We start from the raw sequence: 20,951 nt of genomic DNA on the forward strand, positions 1-20,951 counted from the left end.
AAAAAAGAAATACTTAGGTTGGAGAGAGCTGAAGGGGGACTGGAAATCTTAGATTTTGTCCATTTAATTTGCACCTTCAAGATCAAATTACACATACATAAAGCAAGGTTCTCTAAGTCCCTCCCAAACTTTGGTGATTTTCTGGTTGAGTTCAATATGTATTTAGACACATTGGCCCTTATGACGAATAAAAAAAGTGAACGCACACTGTCATATTTATAAGGAACTATTTTCTGTAGCCCCTGATTAAGTTTCATTGAATTTATTTAGGTTGTTGTTTGTTTACCATGTTTAGATACTTTATCTTTACACTTGCTGTTTACTTTGCATATTTCATTTGATTATCTGCCATTTTCCATTTTCACTTGTAGAAATTTAAACTATATAAGAATGTATGTTTCACTTCGCTGAAAAATGTTCGTTGTGACCTTCAGACTTTGAAAATATACAATGCTATGAACATATGTTAATTTGTTTGTTTTTTTTCATGCCCCCTGCTATTGTTTATAATTGGGGTTTATAATTGGGGTTTAAGGATATGATATGTTCTCTTTGTAATGTTTTGAATTGGATTTAAATAGAGTTTTGTGAAAAAAAGAAAAAAGATATGATTTGGATTGGAACATAAAAAAGAAAACTTTCCTAAATCGAATTAAAAATTATAATTTGGTAAATAGCACACCAACATGAAATAATTAAATAACGATTTTGATTTACTTACAGGATTTAAACATCTTGAAATAATTTAGGTGAGGGGGAGCATTGAATGTCCTTTTTTTGGGGGGGGGGCTAAGTCTCACTACAGCGCCAACTGAAGTCAGGCCTGGATTGAAGTGACTTGCAATTCTTCTTGTGGAAAGGTTTTTTTGCAACATCTCTTGAAATGTGCAAGATAGTTTCCTATTAAAACATGTGAGACGTACATACGTTCAGGATAACATCTCAATAGTGTCACACTTCTTTGACCATAATCATGCCCATTTAGAACTTTATTGGAATTCTTCATGGCTGAGATTAGTAGCTACTGTCACTTAAAATTGCAAATTCCCACCAAAACATGAACTCGGATCACTGGATCCAAAGTCCAGAAAGCTGATTAGACCATGTAACGAAATAAATGCAAGCATGTCGATTGGAAGTTCTGGCAGTAACTTTGAGTCAACCTAAACCCCTACCGAGGAGAGTTCAACAATACAGCAGTGTTAGTGATCAAGCTGTTTGCAGTTTTCAAAAAAAGCCATGTTGTCTTGCATTGGTGGTATAGCGGTGAGCATAGCTGCTTTCTAAGCAGTTGACCCGGGTTTGATTCCCTCTGTTTCTTGAAAACGGTCACGAGGAGGTTTTATTTAGGGAGTAAATGGAACTTATTTCAAAAGGCAAACTCCTAGGTTGCAATGCACATAATATTATCTGCCTTGATAGCCCCAAATCCAGACAAAAACTAGGATCCCTGGATTGAAGTGACCAGCAACTTCGCCATGTGGAAAGCAATATTAGTGACATGTCTTAACATAAGAAGGATCAACTTCTATTTAAGATGTGCAGATGCGTACGTAGGCTAAACGATATCACATGGACTCCATACCATTTCATCGACCTCAGTACATGGAACTTGGTTGGCGTTGTCCACAGTTGAGACTACTACTGTAAATTAAAGCTGCAAAGGTCCCCCTGAGTCTTGAACTTGGATCGCTGGATTCAAAATCCAAAGCACTGACCATTACATTATGTAACTATATAGAAATGTCAGCAATGAGTGGAAGTTCTTGGAGTAACTTTTGAGTAGATTGGAATAACTACTCAAAGCAGCAGTCATGAGGATGTCCCATTTAGGGAATAAATGAAATTTGTTTCACCAGGTAAGCAGGTGGTTGGAATATCGAAAATAATGTCTTTTTAAATGCTCGCTCAAAGACAGCAACTCCTTAAGCCATGGAGAAAGCCTATAGCAACAAGGGTGGTATCCGAACACACTCATATAGAACACAATGGATCAGCAGTCCATAACCTTAATGACTTCATCACCATGTCTCCAGCAGCGGGATTTTTGCTACATGCTGTACACATAATGCTTATGAACCTGACATCAAGTATTATTGATGGCTTACATCACATCACATTACACAATATATTTTTCTCACAGGGAAAAAAAATTGCCACCGGGAATTCGTTTGACAGTAAAACAAAATTACATCACAAATCCACTTCCACTTTGAAGTCAAAGGCCTTAAATTAACTATATTTTCCCCATGATGTGATCCACTCTCAAAAGTTATTTTGAGTGGGCGTCAGTTTATGTCTTCATTTTTTAAATGAAATTCCTCACATGGTCAGATGAGGGATACAGGAGGAACAGAGGCACTCCTATGTCCCTCTATGTTGTCTTTTTAATAACTGTGTCTCATTTGATGTTTTATAGTACCTTTGGAGGTTTTGGAGGGTGCATTTGTGTAATATCTATCTATACCGAAAACCTGTGTACATGAAATATTAATAAAGTACTATTAATCATGACGTGGTAAGTGAGGTTGGAAATTGAATTTTAGTGGGGGAAATGGCAAGAGCCAGGACCCAGCTAGTCAACAAGATTAACCTGCTCTTAATAAACACCTCTCTATACTACGCACATATTTTTTTTTGTAAACATTATACATGTTAGAAGTTAAATGGTAAACTGTAAACATGTTTAAGATGAATGAAAAAGGTGTTTATCAAATCAAACCTTTTAAATGTATTAGTTAGTTTGCTTTACCAATTCCAATTGCATTGGTTTTGAAACACTCAACTTTATAGAATTAAGTCATATTGTGAGAGCAAATTTATCACTTCAGTACATTTTCATCAACACTGTTTTTACCATTTAATGTTTTTTTTTTTGAGTCTGACTCCTCATATCAGTGTGCATGGTCAGTTACTGATATACACTGATTTTCCAAAACACCTGCCTAATATTTTGTAGGTCCCCCTCACGCCACTAAAAAAGCTCTGGCCCGCCGAGGCATGGACTCCACACAACCTCTGAAGGTGTCATCTGGTATCCGGGACATAGATTTTAGTAGCAGATCCTTTAAGTCCTGTAAGTTGTGAGGTGGGGCCTCCATGGACTGGACTTGTTTTTCCAACACATCCCACAGCTAAATTGGATTGAGATCTGGGGAATTTGGAGGCCAAGGCAACACCTTGAACTCTTTGTCATGCTCCCCAAACCATTCCTGAACATTTTTTTTTGCAGTGTGGCAGGGCCAGTGGAGTAAGTTTCACTTGAACATTGGGGGGGACACATTTAGTGGGGGGTCAGGGGGTCCTCCCCCTGGAAATTTTGAGCATCACACATTTAATTTCCTGCATTCTGGTGAATTTGTATGCACCAATTTGCTCTTTTTCTACATCAATTTATTTTGGAAATGTCTTATTTACGTAAAAGAAAAACAACTTGGTCGCTGTGGTCTCTAATGTACTTGGCGCTTGATGAATAACAAATGAGGGAATTCTGTTTATTGCTTCACTCACTTCAACTGCACTGTCTCCACTCCCCCTGTCATCAGTAGGCCTAGTATCCTGACAGAAGGAACAAAAATTAACAAATAATAACGATGAGGTGACTGCCATTTCATCACTGTGTATGATGACTGGTCAGGGTGAATTGAATAAATACATTCCATACCTGTTGCAGTCTTTTTTCTTACCTCATTGCTACTAGGGCCGGCCTGCTCACTGTCCTCTGTTTCCTTAATACAACAGCACATAGCCTACATGTTAAACTCACCATCAGTAGGCCTTATACAGAGCATCCATACCATACAGTGTCCTCAGCATATGTCATAGTCTACAATTTAATATCATCATCATCACTACAGCTGATAGTGACCTCAAGGTGATCATTATAGGTCCAGCAGCATGAAATAACTTTTTAATAGTAACTAAATCTAAATAGTTCACCATTTGAACAAATCCAAACATTCAAAATTTGAACAATTAAAGTTATCTTAGCTTGTGTGACAACCACATAAAATAGCGTAACAGGAAAAATAATCTGTAAACTTAAACTAGTAACCATTAGCTGTTAGTAGAACTAGCTAGGTTCTTCTAGGTAATTCTCTCATCTTACGCTCCTTTTTGCACCAAAAAAAGCACCGGCTATCTTCTGTTACTTTCCTCTTGCTCATGTTGACTCTGTGAATGAAAGTAGTAGATGCATTTGAACTAATACAATACCCTTGACACAAATTGGTTTGTAGATGTACCCATTATGTTATCTCATGTGCCCGAAATTATCAGTTCAAGTTCATTTAAGCTAACATAAACGTCTAGGGCTACTGTTAGCAAGCGCTAGCTAGCTAGCTAGCTAGTTCGTGAGGGGGTCTGAACTGATAACCCCAAACACAAGTTATAAACTAGATAAGGCTATAATTCATCCGGAAATACGTAAGAAAATCTAACTCAGAAACCCCAAAGGTAAGAAAGGGTGGTGTACTGGGCTAGACAAGCAAGCTGGCTAGCTACGTTACTTACATTTGCTTACACGATCATTCATGCTCCGGTCTCCTGGTTGTCAGGAGCAACTGCAAGACAGCAACGAGGTCGGCAACAGACCACTGCACTTCCGCGTTCGAACGTTAGAGCGGGGGGCGCTAGAGGGGGATAGAAGCCGGCAAATTTGAACACGGTTTAAATGGCTAACTATGTCGCTACGTTGGCTGCTGCGAACAAGAACCGATATTTGCGAAAAATTCGCAGTATCGGTGGCCAGTGTCCTTTCAATCGAACAGGGGAATGGGTTAATAACCCCACTCAATGGCCAGATGTGTCTTATGGCGACATCTACAATTACCTCATCGAGTCTCCAGGTAGGCAAACATTGATTTCTGTCATGGCGATGGGGGAATATAGAGGGACAGTAGTCCGGGTGCATGGGGTCCTTTGCATTACACCCTGAAATGATAAAAGGCAAAAATTAAATCACACATCATGACCCAGAGCAGCCATGGGGAAAAGACATAGGAACTAGGCTAGATTTTCAACAAATGTTTGCATTTTATTCAATTACTACTTTTTACTGGATTACACATGACTGCATACAATGATGCATGATATACTACTCAATAAGGATGACAATAATAATGTGATAACAATGTTTGCATTTTACCTGGGTAAGGGAAACCGGGGTAGTTACCCCTTGTTTCTAGGAAAGATAAACAAAATTGAGCACGTGACCAAATATTCAGGGGGGAGGGACCATTTTATGATTTTTAATGGATAAAAATACATATGGTTTTGAAGAATGTGATCCCATTCAGACAGGTTTAGCTAACTGTGGAATTCCATATAGCCACCGGCTCAACCTGCGCCAGACCAAACTGTTCCAGGGAGGGAGAGAGAGGGGAAGGGGAGGAGGTGAGGGAGGGGCCAGAGCGGGTCTTAGAAAATATGAGTGGAGGAGGGAAGGCAAGGGGAGGGGAAGAAGGAGATGAATCAACCTACCTCACAACTGAGTTTCACATCTAGCTGCTACAGTGTAGCTGAAGGGAGTCTGGCGAGGGAGACTACAGTGTAGCTAACATTATGCGGGTTGTAGCCTAGCTAACTCGGCTACATCTTGTTCAATGTAGATAGCCTATTACACTGACTAAATTCGTTTTCCCATCTGGGCCCACTGATCTATTGGCATTCTAACTTGACATTTTGGGGATTAGAAAATGTAGAATAGACGTAACCTATTATTAGCTAGTTAAACTAGCTAACATTACCAGTGATGAAGTGCAGACCGCAGACGTAAACATGTTTGCTGTCAGGATCCCAAAGTTGTCCATCCTTGTCTTTCCTTCTGATCGCCTGGAGCCATTTCAATCGTTTTTCTCCCTCCTTCTGCCGTTTAGGCAATACAAAAAAACGAATATTTGGGTTGTTTTTCTTGTTAACAGTACAGTCCACCACACAGCAACTTTTGGGCATCGTAGCTACGGCTAGGCTGTGTATCTAATACAGTGCGGCTTGGCGGCTTGGGTTTTCTATCCCCCTCTCCTGGCGTCCTGTTGTCAAGGTACCCGGAAGTGTTCCGGTGGTCTATCCCAGTGGCAAGGTTAAAATGGTATGGTCCAAGCATAGGGGTGTATGAAATCGTTGGAAAACAAGTATAAATGACATTTTAAGTAGTTCGACTGTCTGTGTTGTTATTTTACCTTTTTTGGCGAGGGAGTTAACATTATCATTCATGATATATTTTTTGGGGGGGACAAATTCAGCTCTTCTAAATATTGAGGGGGACATGTCCCCCCTGATCCCCCCATAAGTTATGCCTGTAGGCAGGGCACATTATCCTGCTGAAAGAGGCCACTGCCATCAGGGAATGCCATTGCCATGAAGTGGTGTTCCTGGTCTGCAAAAATGTTTAGGCAGGTGGTACATGTCAAAGTAACATCTACATGAATACCAGGACCCAAGATGTCCCAGCAGAACATTGCTCAGAGCAACACACTGCCTTCGCTCGCTTGCCTTCTTCCCACAGTACATCCTGGTGCCATCTCTTCCCCAAGTAAATGACAGACATGATGTAAAAGAAAATGTGATATATCAGACCAGGCCACCTTCTTCCATTACTCCATGGTCCAGTTCTGATGCTCAGGCACCCATTGTAGACACTTTTGGCAGTGGACAGGGATCAGCATTGGCACTTTGACCGGTCTGTGGCTACGCAGCAAGGCGCGATGCACTGTGTTCTGACACCTGTCTATCATAGCCAGCAATAACTTTTTCAGCAATTTCAGCTGCACTAGCTGTTCTGTGGGATCGGACCAGACAGGCTAGCCTTCGCTACCCACGCACATCAATGAGCCTTGAACACCCATGACCCTGTCGCCGGTTCACTGGTTGTCCTTCCTTGGACCACTTTTGGTAGGTACTAACCACTGCATACAAGACGTCGCTCAGATCCTTACACTTGCCCATTTTTCCTGCTTCCAACACTTCAACTTCAAGAACTGACTATTCACCTACTGCTTGTGCTCTTCCCACCCCTTGACAAGTGCCAATGTAACGAGATAATCAATGTTATTCACTTCACCTCTCAGTGGGTTTAATGTTTTTACCACTTATAGTGTTAATTTGCCCATTCTTATTAATACAAATGACCAGTTGCACTTCTTTAATCACATGCTTAGTTATCCTGGACATAGTTGCTCCTATCAAAACTAAACTCCAGTTCTCTGTCAGAAAAGCCCCATGGATGAACGAAGAAATGTATTACCTTAAAATAACCTGTTAAAGATTTGAATGCAAATCGAAGTCCAGTAAACTGCAAGTTCATTACTCGCTGCTCAAAGACTCATTAACTTCATACAATTGTAAGGTAAAAGAAGCCAGTATTTCTCACAGCTAAACTCTGCCAACCAGCACAGCCCCAGAATTCTCTTTGATACCATCAATCAGCTAGTCAACTTTCTTTCCCCTACTGCAGTTGCTTCTTCTTCAGCTGACAGCGAAAAAAATCTTATCTTTTTCATAGAAAAGATTGATCGTATTAGAGCAAATATCACTCCTCTCACCTCTACAGTGGACATCTCTTGCCCCTTTTTGGATGTGTTGGAATGTTTTAGGCCAATATCACTGCAGGATATTAAGAAAACTGTGTCACTTATGAGACCCTCATCGAGTCAGCTTGATATTATGCCAACAAAACAGCTTAAAGAAGTAATGGAGTTTATCGGCCCTTCTGCTGACCATCATCAATGGCGCCCTGACCTCTGGAGTTGTACCAGATCTTTTTAAAACAGCTTGTGTTCAACTGCTGCTGAAGAGACCCAGTATAGATCCCACAAATTTAAAAAAAACTGCCAGTCAATTTCTAAACTGCCTTTCATTTCAAAAATCCTAGAAATGAGAGTGCAGGACCAACTACAACAGGCAAATAATAACAATATTTTTGAGAATTTTCAAGCTGGGTTCCACAAGCTACACAGCACAGGAACTGCCCTTCTCAGAGCCACTGACGGCTGTAGACTCTGGTGCCTGTTCCATGTTGCTTGATCACAGTGCAGCTTTTAATATGCTTGACCATTCCATCCTTATTTACATACCAAAACAGTGGGTGGGTATCACTGGAACTGCTCTGGACTGGTTTTTCTCATATTTAGCCAACAGGGTTTTTTTTTTTCTGATGGTGAATTTACCCAAATAATAATTTGTCCAATTATAATATGAAGTCCGGAACATTTTGAGAATAATTAACATGTGAGAGAATTCTATGGCACTGCAAGCAAATGCAATATAAAACACACTCAAATACTATCGGTCAGCAAAATATTTATGGCAAAATGGAAGTTGAAGATGCAAATGTGTCCATCTTTTCCTAACGTTAGTGTATGGTTTTGTGTCAGAGTACCAGTGTTCATTAATACTGGATTGTGACTCCCTGATGATTTGAGAGCAAACAGTTAAAAGAAGGAACAAGAAAATAAAATGCACTGTTGTTTTTTTTGTTTGCGGTGATTTTATTTCAAATTCTTTAATGTTGTCTTTTAATGTTGTCAATAAAAAAAATCCTCTCCTTTCTGAAGTTTTTAATTTATTCAACAAGTTTCCCCCTGGTTATTTTTGTTTTGGTTTGAGTAATATGAACTCAGGGGATGTTGACAATTGTGTTTACAGCAAGTATTTTGTACGTTTTACCCCATGAACATCTTTTCAAAATGTGTGTGTGTGTGCACATTTTGCACAGTGTGATGTAGTGCGTCTAGTGCAGTAGTTAGAGGAAAGCTGCATGCTTTCTTACCGCCTGCTTTTCTAACCTCTCACTTACAGCTTGCTGCTGCTGGCTAGCCCTTGTGGGGGAAAAGGAAGCAGCCCACCAGTGGGTGAGCCTTCCACCGCCATTACATAGCCTCTCCTTCGCTAAGACCTCTACCAGGCCTCCTTGTGGCCACACATGGTATCTGGGCACCTTGCGGCCTCAGGCAAACTTGATAGGGGATCTTGGAGCTGCAGTGGTCCTCAGAGGCCACTTCCCTGCTGCCTTGTGGGAAGTCTATTGAGACAAAGGCTAGGGGAGCACACTCCGAGAGAAAAGCAACGTGTTCGGCGGCACACATTAGGCGGTTCTTCGACAGTGTGGGGTTTCCGGCAGCCTCCTGCAGTCATGATGGGTGACTGGTCGTCCTGGTCATAAGGAGTTGCTGTCTTTGAGCGAGCATTTAAAAAGAAATTATTGTGAATAGTCCAACCCCTGTGCTTACCTGATGAAACAAATTTCATTTATTCCCTAAATGGAATGTCCTCATGACTGTTGCTTCAAGTTTTTTTTTTATCTACTCAAAAGTTGGTCCTAGAATTTTCACTTGTCACTGACTCTGCTATATAATTGATGTAATGATATGATGTAATGGTCAGCGATCTTGACGTTGAATCCAGTGAGCTGAGTGCAAGACTCAGTGGGGCCTTTGCAGCTTTAATTTACTATAGTAGTCTCAATTATGGACAACACCAACCAAGTTCCAAGTACTGAGCTTCTTAAAATTGTATGGAGTCCATGTGATGCTCTCATTTAACCCTAAGTATCTGCACATGTTAAATAGAAAATTATCTTGCTTATGTTAAGAGATGTTGTCACTTTCCACCTGACGAAATTGCTGGTCACTTCAATCCAGTGATCCTAGTTTAGTTTGGATTTGGAGCAAACAGATGTTACAGTGGGCACTGTGACCTAATATTTTGCCTTTTGAAATAAGTTCCATTTACTCCCCAAATCAAAATTCTTTAAGACCGATTTCAAGAAACAGAGCCCACCTGCATTGGCCGGGAATCGAACCCGGGTCAACTGCTTGGAAGGCAGCTATGCTCACCACTATACCACCAATGCAAGACAACAGGGCTCTTTTGAAAACTGCAAATGGCATGACCACTAACACTGCTGTGTTGTTGAGCTCTCCTCAGTAGGGGTTCCGGTCCACTCAAAAGTTACTGCTAGAGCTTCCAGTCGACACTTGCACTTTTATTTGGTTATATGTTGTAATGATCAGCTCTCTGGACTGTGGATCCAGTAATCTCAGTTAAAGTTTTGGTGGGACCTTTGCAGCTTTAAGTCACATTAGCTGCTAATCTCAGTTATGAAGAATTCCAATAAATTTCCAAATTGGCATGACTATTGTAGTGAGCAGGTTTTGATATGTAATGAGCGCGCATGCTCGAGTGTTGAGACTTGAAGATATGCCTAGTAAAAGGTCAACGTTATGCCTTGGCCTCCGGTCCATTCTTTACTAATATAAGTATTATAAAGTATAAGCCAACTATGGTCAAGGAAGTGTGAATACATTGTGTTGTTATCCTGAATGTATGTATGTCTCTAAATCAAATGTCTTTATTTCAAACATGCAGAATAAAAGAAAAAATGACCAAGCATAAAAAAAACCAAATGATAAAACTAAAACTAATAGAATTCAACAAGAATTCTCAATAGAGAATCCAACAAATATTACATGTTCAAAAAAGAGTAGGAGGAAGTTACTTCTTATCATTCCCTGCCCCCTCTCTAATGCTCAATTAATAAACTTAAATATAAACTTAGTTTTTCCACATATCAGATTATCATTCTCAATATCTAGCTCAGAATGACTCAATTAAAAAACAAACAAACAATAAAAACTAAAAACATTAACACAACGAAAAGGGGGGGGGGACAAAGAAAACATCCATCCATTTTCCAAACCGCTTATCCTGCTCTCAGGGTCGTGGAGATGCTGGAGCCTATCCCAGCAGTCATTGGGCAGCAGGCGGAGATACACCCTGGACAGGCCGCCAGACTATCAAACGGGGCCGACACACACACACACACACCTCGGGACAATTTAGTATGGCCGATTCACCTGACCTACATGTCTTTGGACTGTGGGAGGAAACCGCAGCCAATAACTGTAATTCCAAAAAAACAATGACAGCATCCACTATGGGTGTCACAATCATGTGAGGAGCAAAACCTCCTCCTCATTCTTGTACCTCTTTAAAACAAGATTTTTTTGCAGCTCTTTTTGAATTGATGTAAACGTGTGCTTTCCTTGAGTTCTTCATCTAAATCACCCCAGAAACTTACCCCACAATTTGAAATACACATACTTTTGTGAGTGGTACGAACACAGTGTTTCTTAAAATTCAACTTTCCTCTTAAACTGACCCCCCTCCCCCGTGCTCTCTATCTGAGAACAGTTGTCGTATGTTACCAGGAAGTAAATTATATCTTGCTTTGTACAACATTTGTGTAGTCTTAAATTCAACTAGGTCCCTGAACTTCATAGCCCGTGAATATTAATAACAGTTTGTTAGTGTGTTCCCTATATCCAAAATGGGGCAAAAGGGACTGCTAGGGGGGGAAGAAAAAAGAAAGGAAAGGGGGGGAAAGAGGGGAAAAGAAAAGGAGGAAAAAGAAAGAAAAAACATACAATATATCCATTGTAGAGATTTGCCACATGCTGTACTTAACTCTTAACAACCTGACACCATGTATAATTGATGGCTTACATCACAGTTAAAGTATTTTGCTCATTCCCAAAAACGGAGGCCCACCTTCCTCACTATGACAAAAGGGATTTTATCTCCTTACCTCCTGAACTTCTTCTGACCTTCAATTTTGCATTGGTGGTAAAGTGATGAGCACAGCTGCCTTTCAAGCAGTTGACCTGGGTTTGTTCCCTGACCAATGCAGTGAACCGCTCTCGAAAAAGGAGTCATGGAGATGTTTCGATAAGACTACCCATGATAACAACTGCTTTGATGGCCCCAAATCTAGGCTGAAACTAGGACCACTGGGATTGAACTGACTAGCAATTCCTCTTGTAGAAAGCAGTCTTTGAAGCATCTTTTAATATGTGCAGGTTTGAGATGGTTGCCTAGTCAATGTGTGCAGAGAACTACCTAGGTGGTGGACAAGATTGCAAGGGTCAAAAAGGTGTGAAATCCTAGATCGGAACCCTTGTTGAGGAAAGCTCTATAATACAGCACTCCTCAAGATCACGCTGTGTGTAATTTTCTAAAGCAAGTCTGTTGTCTTGCTTTGATGGCTTAGAGGTTAATATCGCTGCCTTCCAAGCAGTTGACTTGGGTTTAACAAAGGTGGTTTTATAGCCTTACTCCGCAAACTTCCTGCAACCCAACCTTGAATTTATAGTCTGGGTTGCTGCCCAGTACATCGGAAAACCACAGAAAAGTGTTGAATGAAAGGTCTGTGAGTAATTTTCAAGTAAATTGGAAGCCTTTCTTGAAATAATGAAATGAATGAAATTAATTTCAACAGGACAAAACACGTGCTGAAGTATCCACGATCACATCTGCTTTGACGCTTGCATACAGAAAACACTTCCTTCAGTCACACACTGGCAGGTAGCGATTAGGATGGGATTCCAACCCACATGTGTAGAACACAGTGGAGTCCATCGCTTTTTATTTTTCTCTTGTATTATGAAAATTTGACATAACACACGTTTTTCATATTTACACACACACACACACACACACACACACACACACACACACACACACACACACACACACATATAATTAGAAAAGAAGACAAAGCAAGATACAAGACATTCAACTAAAGTTTAAAACACAGATAGACAAAAAAAAAGAAAAGAAAAAAAGAGTGAGGTAACCTGTAGGCTGTAGCATGGCTTATAGCCTACAGGCCATCCACCAAATCAAGGAAATCAAACAAAAAAATACACACATACCATCCCCAATACATCTTACCCTACACACTACACTATTTAACCAAAATCTAACATCACCCTGCTTTCTTCCCCAATCACAATAAAAGTGCTCCCCTCCACAAATCCACTAATAAACTCTTCTTCCCTTACATAAATATACAACATATCGACATCTCTTTCCATTACACTATTAAAAATATTCCAAACCTCCGCTTTCCTCTTGTTAATGGACTAAATTCCTCCTTAACTTGACAGCAAACCTTGCATGGTTTCGAACATAATTTGATAAATTAATATTACATCCTTATCAGTCGCCCCAAACAATCATGATTCTCTCCATTCCGTTCTCTCAACAAACCCACCTCTCCCACATCTTCTTATTAAATATTTCCTTTTCAACATGTACTATCTCTCTAGCTCACAAAATTCAACAAACTCATGCATAAATGTTTCCACACACATCACATTCTTTTTTCACATTCACATCAAACCTACTGATTATTAAATTACTGAACACCCTATTGTGCATTAATAATAATTAAAAAAAAAATCAAAATTCTCATTCAACACTGTTCCACATCACTCTGATTCATCCATATCCCCCCTACATCCGTGTCATTCATAGCCCTCTCCCACACTTTCTCTGCAGCCGGTCTTCTCTCTTCTCACTCACTTTCCCTCTTAAACATCTATGCACCACTCTCGTTTTCACACTCATCAGACTCACTCTCCTCTTTCCTTCTCCCACACACACTTCTATCTTCCCTTCCTCATCCAACACAGCCTCTCTCTCAATCATACTGACCCATTCTCTTGGCATCCCCCTCTTGATCTTTCCAAATATCCTCTCCGCCGTTCCAAACCACATTCCACCACCCCTTCCCCTCACTTCATCTACCAGTACCTGTGCCCTCATAAAACCTGGTACATATTCATACACTAAATCCCTTATCTTTCTAAACCCTGCTCTCCAAGTACCCTGTTATAAATTGTGTTCGCCTCAAATGTGATTTTCGGATTTTAAAAACACTGGTTGTTCCCACACCTGCTTCACATTCTTACATTCAGACTGCACACATCACACCAACTCTCTCTGTGCTCCCAGCACCTCCTTGTAAAACTCACACTCCACTCATCATACCTTTCTTCAGAACAGTGCAGCGATGGGTAGAGTACTGAAAATCTGTACTCAAGTATAAGTATAATTACTCCCATAAAAATGACTCAAGTGAAAGTGAAAATTACCATTTGAGAAACATACTCAAGAAAAGTAAAAAAGTACCAGATTAATAAATTACTCATAGTACAAGTTACTTTTCATCTTAATATTTTTTTCGGGTGTGCGGGCCGTTGCAAAATAATGAAAAAACTGTGATTGTTGATAAAACTTTTTTTAATGAAGTAGCACAGGTAGGCTAATCAATCAATTAAGGATATTCTATACAACTGAGATATGAACAATCTCCCACTCTTTCTCTATCGCTTCCTCTCTACCCCACTCTTCCTCATCTACACTTCTCTTTCTCTCGACCCCTCTCTTCCTCTCTACCCCACTCTTCCTCATCTACCCTTCTCTTCCTCTTGACCCCTCTCTTCCTTTCTACCCTTCTCTTCCTCTCTACCCTTCTCTTCCTCACCTACACTGCTCTTTCTAAATTTCTCTGTCTTTCCCAGAGTGGACAAATTAAATGACCTTGCTTAAAAAAAGAAGAAGAAAAAAACAAAACAGAATTGACATTCCAATTTCTTTGTCTTTCCACTGTGAACAGAATAAATGAAGTACACTCTAATAAAATAAACAAGATAACCATTCAACATAAACAGCATAAACAGTAATGGATTGAATTTGGTTATGTTAAGTGCAAAACAAGATCTCACTCAGGATTAAGCGGAACTGACTTTAGCATAGAGTAAAAATAAATATGTTGCCTGGAATGTGAAAATCTAATATGTATATATCTGTAATATGAGTATGCTAGACAATTCACTGGAAAACCTTTTTCACCATGCCCACATTAGAAAATGTGTCAGTCATATTCCCATGGGGGTTGTTTTGGGGAAAACTTTCAACTTCAGACAGTTACTGCAGTGATATTAGAACAGTGATTCCGTGGCTCCAAATCTTAAACAGGAAAGCTTTATATCAGGAGGATAGATTTTATAACTGCCCACACTCTGATTTTTGCTGAGGTCTTCAGTTTTGACCAAACAAAGACTGGTTTCAATTAAAATAACACCTTCCATAATTGCAAGTGTATTAGCATTTATTGGTCCCAAAACAGTCCATTGAATGTTGACCTCTATGTGGGTTGCCCTCTACACTTTGTACCTGTATGTTTTTAAAAGTTCTAGATAAATAACATTTTACTTGCTTGCTTGCTTGTTGCTGTATGCTAAATAAAACCCCTTGTGTAAGTTTTAAGTAGCGTGAGAGACTAGTGGGGCAGTGGATTGGACCAGAGACATTTAATCGATGCCAACACATCTGTCTGGTCAACTCAAGCATCCTGACTAGGCTAGCTTTTGTGATCTCTGATTGCTTCATCCTAGCATTATTGGTGCCAACATGAATAACAATGTTGCTGAAAGTAGTGGTGCTGTGTGCCTGGGTTCCCTGATTCTCCCTCTGTGGTGCCAGCATTTTAAGATTATCATCTATGTCGGAGACTCTGGCCCCGGGTAAACAGTGAACCCAGGCTTGCGAAGCTAATCTGATATTGTGGTTACCGGAGTCTCCTATCACTAGCATGCATTGCTTTACTCTGTTGACAGGAGTGGGAGAGCCTGGCTGGTAGGACTATCTACAGGGCTGGTGAGGGGCGAAAACCTGTTTACAGTTGGGAAAGGTGACTGCAGGCAGACCAGGCCTTGCATCCAGTGGCTTGCTCTTGCGAGCCTTCCCACGCAGGTAAACAGAGACAAACACCGCCGTATCTGCCGACGAGGCCAAGCTAGTGCTATCAATAGCAGGTCTGCTGTCAGGCTGGGACTATCTGCAGTGCCTGTTACTTCAGTAACAGTCACCACATACCATTGTTTTAATGAGGCTGCTTTGGCATTAAATGCAATAAAGCCAACTGCTAAGGTAGGCTAAGCTTGAAGCTAGTAAACAGACTGGGAACGAAAGGCTGCCAACTAATACAAGAGTCATTTGAGAAAGAAAATTAGCGAATTTAGTGGTAAGTGAACTAAGCACAGAAAATAGCGAAGTAGGACAAATGAAGAGGTTAGAGCAGAATATACAGGAGAAGAGAAAATAAACTAATAAACAGCAGTTATCGATCTCATGAAGCCAAAACTCATGAAGGTGGAAGCCAGAAGCTGGAAGCTTCTACAATTACAGCTACAGTTACATTAAAATCAAAAAGAATATACACAGAAGAAGAGACTTTCGGACTTGTTGGAGCTGGCAAAACAAAACACACAAAAAGGGCACAGAAACTATGCGTATGTATTGCCAGAAACACAGAAAGGTCATGCGAACTCTACATGGAAGGGCTGGGATCAAACCTAGGACCTGCTAGCTGTGAGGCAATAGTGCCAACTACTGAAGCAATATGCCACACACCAGTGCTAATATTTTTTTTAACTTATTATTCATATGCTATAATATATCATTTTGCTTTGATGCAAAGCTACCATTTTCCTATATGCTAAACATACATTTTGAACACTAGCACGAAGCTCAATAAATGAGGCTATCCTGTAGATAAGTGTGCACATGTCTCTGTGAGCAAGTGATGACATGTACTGCTGTCTTTGCATGCATATCTTCATGTTGCAGGCCTCAGCTGATATTGAAATGGAAAAAACTAGGCAAAGGTAAAAGGACCTCAGCTTGTAAATATGGCAACGGGATCAGATCATATTTGGAGGAGAAGGATGGACCATGATGTCATTTTTGTATGATGTTTATTTGCTCTGGAATGTGAATACCTTTTACTTGTTATGAGATTCAAAGAATAAATTAATAATTTGATGACTTGTTAAAACCGGATATGTTTTTATGATGTGAAAGCGTCAAATGCATAGCGTCCAGAAAGCTCCGTGAAATATGATGGACATGTATCAAATTATGGCTATGATGAGACAACAAGATAAACGTAAATATTTAACTACTATATATAGATATGGATGTCTATAAAAGGTATATTATAAATAAAAAAATGACATAACAGGAAGACAATAGTAAAATGGTGCAGAGTGCAAAGATGCTGGGATAAATATGTTAACAGGTTACTTTATATACATGAAGTAGGTGGACATGACAACATACTTGCATACAGCATACTTGGAGTTTTGCCATGGATGTTATATGTTAAAACCGTTTAAACAACAGGATATATATATATATATATATATATATATATATATATATATATATATATATATATACACACACACACACACACACACACAAAAACAGAGTAACACCCCCACAGAGATAAACACAGACACTCAGCCTCTAGTGGTTGTGACAGAATTCCTGCTGAGGCAAAGGTTAAAAACTTTCCTGGGTATTCTCTCTCTCTCTCTCTCTCTCTCTCTTTTTTCTTCTTTCTTTCTTTCTTTCTTTCTTTCTTTCTTTCTTTCTTTCTTTCTTTCTCTCTCTCTCTCTCTCTCTCTCTCTCTCTCTCTCTCTCTCTCTCTCTCTCTCTCTCTCTCTCTCTCTCTCTCTCTCTCTCACTCTCTCTCTCTCTCTCTCTCTCTCTCTCTCTCTCTCTCTCTCTCTCTCTCTCTCTCTCTCTCTCTCTCTCTCTCTCACTCACTCACTCACTCACTTACACACACACATGCACAGAGGAGATTCAACACATCTCTCTATAGTTGCATCTTGTGGTGATACGGTGGTCCTTCCAAATTAATTTCTTTTATCAATGAAAGTAAGCTCGTTGACAAATTTAAGGCGGGCCTCATATCGCTCCATAACACAGAATCAACCCTCTGAAGGTCATTAATGTCCACTTACTAGTGCAGGTGGCACGGGGGGGCCAGTGGTTAGCACTGTTGCCTTACAGCAAGAAGGTCTTGGGTTCGAACCCCAGGCTGTCCCAGGTCCTTTCTGTGTGGCATTTGCATGTTCTCCCCGTGTCTGCACAGGTTTCCTCTGGGTGCTCCGGTTTCCTCCCATCATCAAAAAGACATGCATGTTAGGGTTAATACTCCTGCCTGTGCCCCTGACCAAGGCAATGGAAAGAAGAACTGGAGTTGGTCCCCTGGCACTGCAGCTGCCCACTGCTCCTATACTATAGGATGGGTTAAATGCAGAGAACACATTCATTGTAAGGATACAATTCCATGTTGTTGTATTTCCTCCGTTGCAGCGACGAGGACCATCTAGTCATCCTGTGATGGATGACTGATGACTTGCATGATAATTAAGGTGAGGAAGAGTTGCACATCATCAACCCCACTCTCTCATCCAAGACTACCTCCTACCAGGGGCAAGACTAAGTGAGACGACTGGCAATGGAGACAGATGCAGATTTTTCCTCAGGGTTTCTTGCTGAAGCCTTTCCCGCAGACCAGTATACCCGCAAGGCAGCGGAGGTTTTAAATCAGAGTTTTCCTTCTCCTAGATGAACTGCCTGACAGGCTAACGAGCTTCATCTACCCGGGTTTGAAATTGGAGTTGTCCTTCTCCTAGATTGGCTGCCAACCAAGGCGAACGAATTCAATCGACTCCTAAAAAAATAAATAAAAAAAATACTTGGTTAGAGATGCCACAAAGTAGGTGGCAATGCCTTAACCATATATGTGTTGAAGAACACAGGGGCCTCTTCCATCCTTGTCAAGGGGACTGCTAGCCTTCTCTTCTTTCATACAACACAATCCATTCCATGTAACAATACAATGACAAAATAAAGTGGCTTTTTTTTATTAATAGTAAATGCAGGTGCCATCCTATTTCTTCCAGATGTCAGTGCTTTCTGACATTGTAGATCAGGAGTCTGCAACCTTTTTTTTAACCACGGCTGGTTTTATATTTAGAATATCAATAAATAAATTGGCATTGCCAGATTTCGTCCCGTGGTACATAAAAAAAAATGGCACCATGTTTTACACGAATAGAGTTCTACCATTACTTCTGGCTGCTCTCGTTCGGGGTCGCCACAGCGGATCATCCGTTTCCATCTCTTCCTGTCCTCTGCATCTTCCTTTGTCACACCAGCCACCTGCATGACCTCCCTCACCACATCCATAAACCTCCTTGGCCTCCTCTTTTCCTCTCCCCTGGCAGCTCCATATTCAGCATTCTTCTCCCAATATACCCAGCATCTCTCCTCCGCACATGTCAAAGCCATCTCAATCGTGTCTCTCTTGCTTTGTCTCCAAACCATCAATTTTAAGGGCTCGCCAGAGGAGGCCATTTGAGGTTATTTATTTGAGATAGAGAGAGCGAGAGAGAGAGAGAAGAAAGGCAGAAGTGACAAAAAGAAACAGAAAGAAAGAAGAAAGAAAGAAAGAAAAGGTCAATATTGAAAAGAGAGATATCTATTTTGTTTTCACCTGGAATGAGTTGAAACTGCCAGGTGAATCTGTTGCTCCAAAAGCACAAACAAACCCAGGCTCTTCCTGCTACTGATAACACCTTTCTGTTTTCCATTTAGCTTCATATCTGCTTGTCATATTTAGACATCTTCGCAATAACCGAGGTTAACGGCTCCCAACAAGGCTCTCATCCAAAGTGCATGTATGTAACACACTTGATTTTTTATATTTACACACACACACACAAACAGAGTAACACCCCCACAGAGATAAACACAGACACTCATAACTCAGCTTCTACTGGTTGTGACAGAAGTCATGCTGAGGCAAAGGTTAAAACTTTCCCTGCATATCTCTCTCTCTCTCTCTCTCTCCCTCTCTCTCTCTCTCTCTCTCTCTCTCTCTCTCTCTCTCTCTCTCTCTCTCTCTCTCTCTCTCTCACACACACACACACACATACACTTCCTATTTCATCTAGTGGTAGCTCTAAAGTTCTGCCTACTACTGATCACCAAGATGCTTAAATTTGGTTTCATAAATGTCAGATCACTGTCTACCAAAGCCTTACTAATAAATGATCTGAATCTTTGAACATAGTTTTGATATGATTGGGTTCTTTGAAACATTCCTGAAACCAATTTTTTTCCTTCCCTTAAATGAAGATTCCCCACTTGGCTATACTTATGCCCATGTAGCTCAGGCAAATAAACAAGGTAGGGATGTCACCTTAATATTTAAGTCTAGTTTCAATTTAACTTGAAACTAAATTCAAACATTTTGAGGCTCTTATTCTAAGCCCATCTCCCTCAGCCGTGAATAGACTCTGCTCAGTCCACATTGTGATATTCTATCAACCTCCTGGCCCTAACTCACCATTTCTTTTAGAATTTGGAGAATTTGTCACAGGTCTTGTTACTCATTCTGATGAGATTTTAATTCTTGGTGATTTCAATATTCATCTGAATAAGGCTGATGATCCTCTAAGTTAAGCCTTTCTGGTGCTTGTTGGTACTTTTAGGTTCACTCAGTTTGTTTGAGTCGACTCATTGCAGTGGTAACACTCGTGATTTGGTTTTATCTAAAGGGATAGCTGTTTCTGATCTAACCATCTTGCCAAACACATCTGCTGTTTCAGATAATTTTCACATAAATTTGAAGCGTAACTGGCCTGTCCTTTTAATGCGAGTGTCCACTGTAGCTGCATTTGGCCAGCAGCTGCCCGAAGCCTTGGCTCCTTTCACAGTAGAGACAAACTCTGTTCAAAATCTCACTAATGACTTAAATGTGGCCTATTCTAGTCTCTTCAATTCAGTTGCACCTCTCACTACCAGAGCTAGGCGACTAATAAGGCCTACACCCTGGTTTAACAAGACACATGCTCTTAAGCGGGCCTGCAGGGGACTGGAACGTAAATGGTGAAAATTAAAATTGGAGGGTCATGGCCCATGAGTTTCTAGAGTTTTTCTGCAATAAGGTTGATGCGATCATAAACAAAATTTGTTTTTAAACTTCAGCTACTCCTGCAGATCATGTCTTACCAAATTTATATTTATATGAGTCACCGATTATTACAGCTTTTTAAACTATCTCTCGTTACTTTCACTAAGCTTCTAAACCAACTACTGGCCTACTTGACCCTTTACCAAACTTTTTAAAGACCTCTGGCCTTTCCTAGGACATACAATTCTAGACATTATAAATGTATCACTTACTACTGGCATTGTTCCTAGCAGTTTTAAGACAGCTGTGGTAAAACTTCTACCTAAGAAT

At 40.4% G+C, this 20,951-nt stretch overlaps 2 non-coding genes across 2 annotated transcripts; both read right to left on the minus strand.

The window, feature by feature from the left end:
* Nucleotides 1-9,778: 9,778 nt before the first annotated feature.
* trnag-ucc (transfer RNA glycine (anticodon UCC)) lies at nt 9,779-9,850 on the minus strand. Its single transcript has one exon. It is a non-coding gene; the product is annotated as a tRNA-Gly (tRNA).
* Nucleotides 9,851-18,391: 8,541 nt separating this feature from the next.
* Nucleotides 18,392-18,519, minus strand: LOC130108636 (U6atac minor spliceosomal RNA). Its single transcript, XR_008809946.1, has one exon. It is a non-coding gene; the product is annotated as a U6atac minor spliceosomal RNA (small nuclear RNA).
* Nucleotides 18,520-20,951: the final 2,432 nt, after the last annotated feature.

This window comes from Lampris incognitus, chromosome 2 (assembly GCF_029633865.1).
Source record: "Lampris incognitus isolate fLamInc1 chromosome 2, fLamInc1.hap2, whole genome shotgun sequence".
NCBI lineage: Eukaryota > Metazoa > Chordata > Actinopteri > Lampriformes > Lampridae > Lampris > Lampris incognitus.